General features: G+C 37.8%; 1 long non-coding RNA gene across 1 annotated transcript; it reads right to left on the bottom strand.

Annotated features, from left to right (window-relative positions):
• Positions 1 to 225: 225 nt before the first annotated feature.
• LOC145786083 (uncharacterized) lies at positions 226 to 1,443 on the bottom strand. The gene is made up of 2 exons (XR_014291269.1): positions 1,218 to 1,443; positions 226 to 908 (listed from the first exon to the last, which is right to left on the bottom strand). It is a non-coding gene; the product is annotated as an uncharacterized LOC145786083 (long non-coding RNA).
• Positions 1,444 to 7,798: the final 6,355 nt, after the last annotated feature.

The following is a 7,798-nucleotide window of genomic DNA, read 5'->3' as shown; positions in this document are numbered from 1 at the left end:
GAGTTTGTTTGTTTGTTTATCTTTATCCTGCATTGCGGGAAAGCGGACTTGAGCGCTATGCATCGGTGTACGCCTTCCAACATACACCTGACCCACGCTGCAGCCGACGGCAATGTTTGTTTCCGGTTGTCTACTCTACTTATGACTTAAATTTGGTACTACCCATTACTCGAAATCGATCACTGGGTAGAGGCAATGATCGTAAAGTTTCTTGTCCAGAGAAACAATAGCAAGTGCGGGTGGCTGGAGTCGAACATGCAGGCTCTCGACTGCGAGCCCAACGCGCTAACCACTCGGATACTTCGCATCTTCCAACAAAAGAAAAAACATATTTCCGAAGTAATGCATCAAATGTTATAATGTTGCACAAGACTTGATGTTCACGTACGCTATAATGTTTAGGCAAATTGTGTATAATTCTAAATGCATTAGGCTATTGAAGGCAACACGCAGGCGATTAATGTTACGTTGATGATAATTTTCCCACAGATGACATGCATACATTGGAGTACAATATGAACGGAATAGAACGTTTTTAATATCACTGGAGCACTTGTAAAATTTTGATTTTAATTTGTTGGCAGAACAGATCATTTATTGAAACATGATCAAACCGTCGCAATCCTCAGGGCAGTCTTCTTGTACACAACTGAGATTGCAACAAGTTTCCCCACGACACTCTCTACATGCTGTACGCACTTTAAGCCATGTTTTCTGCAGCTGCAAGACATTGTACCACATTGATTTTTTGTTCCTTCTTTGCATTTGCATCGTACAACGTTCAATAGCCATTTTGGTGCCGGATCTAAATTGGCCTTTATTGGCATAACTGCACCTGCTGCGTCAGCTTTCTATCCCCATTGTGCGAGATCCAAGATTTCAGTGTCAAGATGCTTCCACTGACATACCTGAAGCAACAGTTTTATATCAACTTAGATAAATCAAGTCTTGCTGCCATAAAATTTTTGATTTGTAGTAGCCTACACCACATGTTTATGCTAGTCATATTGTAACGCAACTTGTTTTGCTATAACTTGCATCTTTTCCTTACCGCAGTTTAATAGCGCAATTTGCTGTAATATTTTGAAGTTACCGACAATAAACAATTCTTGAAAAATATCTTCAAGTGGTATAATCTATAGAGCAAAGACGCTTTTATACTAAATGATTATGGGTATTGTGTTACAATACCATTAGGCTACACACTATTATTTCACCTGCAAATGTACTCTGAAGGAATGAAAACGAATTGCAGCTTCGGTGGGTGGCAATCTTTCAGGATGAACAGTGGAAGCTGTTGCAAGCATCTGCATGTACTTGACGTACCGTAGTTGGCCAAGTGAATCGGCAGGTTTTGCACTAAAGCTTGATGGATCAACAAAATATAGCATTACTATCGGTGAATCTCATTCAGACTGGTAGGCTACTCAGCAACATTTTCATTTCTTCTTATTTAATTAACTGTGCACCAATACAGTCCCAGTAACTAACCTTTTCAATAACAAATCTCTTCCAGCATCAGCTATTTGCTCACGTGTAGAATCTCATCTCCCAAATACATCAGCAGATTGTTGAAATTCTTCCTTCTTCAGGTAATTGAACATCTTTAGCTTTCCTAAGCAACAAGACAGATGACATAATTAATCATTGTCACCAAATAATGTGTGCATACACTCCATACATTGGCATTCCAAATAAAAGTATTACAATATTAGAATAATATTGAGTGGATTTGGTAATGACTGCCATCTGAATTCTTGCATATCTTTTAAAAGCTGATCAGAAAATGGTAAAAATGTACTTTCAGACAAGCATGGTAAGCAGTTCAGAAATATATAAAACACTGTAACAAACACTATAGATAAAACACTGAAATCAAGATTAAAATGTACTGCTACCAAAGCTGATTAATTATATTGGTACCTTGTTGATATATTGCAGAAGTTGTACCACATCCACTCCAAGCATGAGCAAACAGCAAGTAATTTTTGACACACCTCATGCACCTTACAACTACTTTCGCTCTCTTCTTTTTCTTTTAGATATTGATAAAGATGACTGTCACCAATGTTTTGTGCATAGCTGATTAATGTCTTCAGTCCACCTCGTTTCACTTCTTGTAGCTTTGATAAATTATGAGATTGGCATTTGATGCATAAACTTTCATTACAAAAAGCTTGATTCTGATTTTCCATTATTCAATTATCTCCATAACATCTGAAAACTAGTCTATCAATTCTAACTGTTTATTTAAACTAAGCTATACAACTTAGAAATCATTACCGGTATTTCATAAAAATCTTTAAAGCTGTAAAGAGAGAAAACTAACATCAGACCTAGGAAAAAAATGGCCACACAGAACATTTGCTCTTTCAAACTTAATCTATATCTGAATATGTTATAGCCTTTACAGGTGGTCTCAGAAGAAACAAGAACCATAGCTCCTACTGGTAGGCTGGCCTCCTTGTTTAACTGATAGTGTGTGCAATTACCAGAAAACGTATTGTTGCATGGATATCACTAGAAGCTACCAGGTCTCAATAAACACCCTTCCTTTGTCAGTTTGTGCACCAGTGCACTGGTAACAGTGGCCTACTACTACTACCATACTGCATTCATTGGTACAAATACTTCACACCTGCATGCAATGCCATTTAAAATCCAAGATGTTAAATGAAAGAGAACTCAACTAAAAGAACAACAGTAAATTCAAAAATTTAACATAAGCTAGAGATGATAAGACATGCTGCATGTAAAAAACATTTAGACCTGTTTCCTTTAACTTTCATCATAGCCCAGCATACCGTACTGTACACTGTTACAGGCCTAGTGCACCTGTGTAATGTGTATCGCCTGCTGCCCGGTACCCTATCTAACGTTTTGACTTCTGTTGCAAACCAAATTAAATGAATAACCTGACATAACTTACGGTACCGATAATGATGTTCTTGCAAACAGTTCCCAAAACAAATTAAACTACGGTAGGCTTGCCTGGTGTGGCACTCAGTTCTGTGATATTTAGGCTAGTACTGCAGCCAGTGCAGAGTGGTAGATCAAGAATCTTTGCTGTCCCAAACCTACTCAGTAGGCTACTGCCTAGTTACGTACATACCTCATGGCTATTTTTTTTTTCTTTTTGCGCAACGCTCAGAGTTCAAGATGGATACCGCTACATGGCTAATAAGCTGGTCAGTGGTCACCGGAGCAACTTCGACTGCCAAAATTTTACACGGCTTGCTGTTTCTGCTGAAAACATAGCTAGATTAGCTGCGCCACTAGCGGCGCAAGGTGTTGCTTAAAAAACGGCCACAACTTTTTTTGCCAAGGGTCCCTGGTTGGAGGAGAGTGATAATCTTAAACTAGAGGAATTAAGCTTTCCAACGATACCAAATTTGTTAAGGTCGCAATTTATTCCAGCCGGCCCTATATTTTCGCATTTTACGCTCAGACTATTTATGAAGTGTTTTGTTTTCCTCGTCACACTTCATTGGTTGGCTGATGGAAAGGTCTATAGGTGACTTCATCAATCACAACATGCAAAAAAGCGTCGACTGCAGGTTATTAGTTATGAGTTCTTAGGGAGTTAGGTCTAATTTGCTCCGATAGTTCAATTGGTTAGCGCGTCACTTTTGGAACGAAGAAGCTTCAAGATCAAGCGGCGCTGGTTCGACTCTCGGGGTGTGCGCTTGAGCAACGCACGGGACTGCTCTCCATTCAGCGGCATCTAATGGATGGAATAATTCCCCGGCAACAAGACTTCAACAATCGGAAAATTCACTCTGTCAATCTCGGTGACCGGGCCTGCGTCAGTGATTCAAAGCCTTTACAAGTATAAGCTCTGCAAGAAGCTTTCCAAGTCCGAGGATAAAGATTCAATCAATCAATCAATTTATTGTAGCTATGACTAAAATGTTCAAAATACTTCATCTGAAAATGGTTTTTTAAAATTGCTGATTGTTGCTAAAATTTGGAATTATTAAAACACGTACATATCTTTTAATCTGACAGTATAGGTTACCGGTAAATAGCCTACTTTTCGACTACGTAACAAGTTTTCTTGTTCTTATGCTCATAGAAGTCATGTGTTTTTATTTGACTCATGTGTTGTTGTTTTTTCGATTCATGTGTTCAGTCATTCAAGCGTTTAAACTTTCTTATGTTTATTCTTAATTCGAACTCACAAAAATAAAAAGTCTTTCAGACTCAATTCAAGTTAATTTTATTTTTAATTGCTGGCGCGAACATATAGAGAACGATAAAGCTTTGGTAGAGAGTTTGCTTTGTTGAACCATAGAGAAATAATTAAAATAAACTCAAACGTTTTCGACACGTACATGTGTCCTCATCAGGAATTACTTATCTACAATATAAATAAAATGACAATTGTAAGGTAAATTTGACTTTGCATTAGGCCTATAACTGTAACTGTATACTAACGACACTCCAGACTGAAAAACAGAAACTGAACGTCACAGGAATGATTACAAGTAAATTATACGGTGGAAACAGATCACATGAGGTGTAAACTACAGGCATTTGACAAACAATTAGAACACACACAAGAGGAACGATGAGCCACAGGCGAATAACTGCCGGTTAAGAGACGGATTATTACGTTTGATTCTTAAGGATTCCATGATCTTAGTCTGAAATTCAGATCTGCCTCGAGAGATGATTTTAAATTGGTCGATCGAGACATTGTCAGTGCACGTTTCACAAGAGGCGATGTCTCTTTAATTGCACTTTTGGTTGTTAAGTTTGGGCTTAAGTGCTCCCCGGCCCTTGTCATTCTCTATATTCAGTTATTTCTCTATATAGAGAACGATAAAGTAAACACATCAAATCTGACACTAACAAAGGGAAAGATAACCAAGCCAAAAGGTTTAACATAAGCTATCCATCGATGAATCATTGTTTGGAAAGCACTAGAGAAAAAATAATAGCCTATTTTTATTTCGTCGGTTGTAAAATAGGTCTACTATCAACACTTGCAAGTGCAACAAAAGCGATTTAACACAAAAAAAAAACATAAAAAGTGACAAGCTTCTTGAAGTTTTTATTTTGAGAGTCTCGCATTCAAAAACATTGAGTGGCACAAAAACTATTAGCTACCTCTGGCTCATTGAAGGAATATAGTTAGGCCTACGCTCAGCAGTGGTTCTGCTGTCATCAGGGTTAGGCTATCAACCACCCAGCAACCACCAAACATTTGTGCATATGCGCACCACAGCAATCCTGTATTCAACCGGCGCTTCTGCTAGAAGTGTAAAGCAGTGTATTTCCATCTCTGTGTTGCTGTTCAGGGATTGCTAGTTTATTCAGATATGGGGTGGTTCGCATTTCTATTTTGGTGCGATCGCAGCGCAGTCGTTCACCGTTTTCGAGTTTTGTTCAGTTACAGCCGGTCAACTATTTTTGTTTTGTGCTGTTGCGTTCTTGTTGAGATGGCGTCATGCTTGGTTTTTTCTATTTGAAGTTGTGTTCTAGTAGCCTACTAGAGGAATAAACGTCACTCGTACGGCTATATGAGGACTTGCGGACCTTGTGCTTCAATCACCCCTAGCTACATTGTGCCCAAGGGTATCGTCGTCATACCGATGATTGGTATATGAGTGGGTGGTTTAGACTACACCACGTCAGCCACACATTAAAATTCTGCACCATTAATAATGGTAGGCTAGTTTTAAGAAACTGTGAGCAGGTTGCTGTGTAGGCCCTACCTCACAAAAAACCATAGAACTTAATATAAAAAATGGCTTTCGATTAAAATTTTTTCGCCAATAATGAAATATTTTCTGCAAGCAAGATTTAATTTATGTGCGAGTTTTCTCTGACGAACGGATAAACATGATCCACTTTATTCTCCGGAAAATCAACCCCTTGGGTGGCTTGGCGAAAAAGTCAATTAATCTCTTTTGAGATTGGAAACATCCGGGCACACAAAAGTGAAAAAGACTGGACAGTTTGTGTAATCTGTGAAGGGCCAAACGCCAAAGGGTTAGCGTTGAGCTTTGGGTATATTGAAAAGTTTGCGCTTCATTTCTGGTGACACTGGATTGCAGAAAAAACACTTCTAAAGTAGCCATAGCCTTTGATTTTCCCCTGGTTGTTTATACTGTTTTTTTTTAAACTAGAAATGTCAATTCCCAGTACTGTAGTGTCACCACACTTAGATAGGCTATTCAATAAAAATATAGAAAGTAGTTAAATCAAATATAGTTATTACTATCTGAAGCCTTTACAAATTGTTTCACCTAACGGATCATCAGAAGGTCTTATTCAAATAGAATAATATAAAGTAGAAAATATAATAAATATAATAATAATATAATAATATAAATAGAAAGTAGTTATATAAACCGTTCCATGCTCTTTTTTTTTATCTCTGCAACACTGTGCTTGCATGAAACTATAGTGAAAAAAGGCAGGCGCAGCAGTGCGGTATCAATCTTCAAAATTTAAACATATTGTAAGTTCAGTAAAATTATTGCCGACGTAAAATTCCTGAGATTGTGAAGTTGCATCAGCATTGCTGAAGTAAAATCATGAGATAAAATACCGGTAACTGTTAATTATAATAATAATAATGATGATGTTGCAAGCATGTGATTGGAAAAAAAATATGATGATATTGGGAAAAAATATTTCACTGCTCAGTAAACAAATACAGTAGAGCTGTTTCAAGCGATCGATTTTTCGTGTATAATCGTGCTCATAACAAACATTTCATGATTGTTGCATTCAATCTTAATCATGATTGCATTATTCTTAAGTGAACGCAAACAAAATTATACCAATTAATGGATTTTTAAAAACCCAAGTTTTTGACAAACTTTTTATTTTGGCTGCTGGGTGCGAGAATTTGACTGCTGAGAAAAAGCTGTGGTGGACAACTGGACATGCTTGGTTGCTGGAAAAATATTGGAGCTTAAAGAATGACAGTAGTCCCCGCTTATTAAGCCAATGGTGGAAAGGCCCACCCATTCATTAAGACCAATTTGGTTTGATCCTGAAAAACTGTATGTACCGGTATAGATTTAACAAAAAATCATCCCTCGATAGTCTCCCACCCGCTTGTTTGGTGCTGAGATGGGCATAATAAGCTAGGACTACTGTATTACAAAGCATGTTTTTATCAAGGAGCAAGCTGGAAGGCCGAATTCAGTGGTAGCATTTTAACATGTTTTTATCGGTAATATAGATGTCAAAAGCCGACAAATAAAAAGTGCTGTAGTCAAAAGTTGTCATATGCAGTCTTCGAAATTAGCATATTTTTATTTCGGCGAAAACGTTGCCGAGGCCAAACGGCAAAAGTTGAAATTGCCTCGGCAATTGCTGTGAACGTTTATTACGAAAAAATTGTAGGCTACCACAACGAGAAGCGAAAAATATAATAGAGTAGTCTATCACGACCGCATTGTTTGATTTGTTGTGATGTAATAATACCAAAAGTAGCGATAAAGCGAGCAACGCGATACCCACGCTGTTACGATAATTCATGTTAAATAACTCACGGGGGAAGTATGTTAATTTTGGGTTGATTCAACGTTCGAGTCAGCACAAATCGATTTAATTTTCCCGACCGGTTGTATTGCGTAACAACAATACCCAATAAGAAATGACGACGACGTCATTTCTTAAGACGCTTGAAGACGCAAAACTGCCCGTTCATGAACGAGCGATGTCATATGATCGGAAGCATTACTTTTCTTTACTGCCGAAGTAGGCTACTATTTATCCAATTTTGTACTACTTTTTTAACTGGGCCCCGTAGCTTTTCTAATTCCGATTTGTTTCC

The sequence above is a fragment of the Aplidium turbinatum genome, chromosome 17, assembly GCF_918807975.1.
Source record: "Aplidium turbinatum chromosome 17, kaAplTurb1.1, whole genome shotgun sequence".
NCBI lineage: Eukaryota > Metazoa > Chordata > Ascidiacea > Aplousobranchia > Polyclinidae > Aplidium > Aplidium turbinatum.
This window is presented reverse-complemented; position numbering and strand designations above follow the sequence as displayed.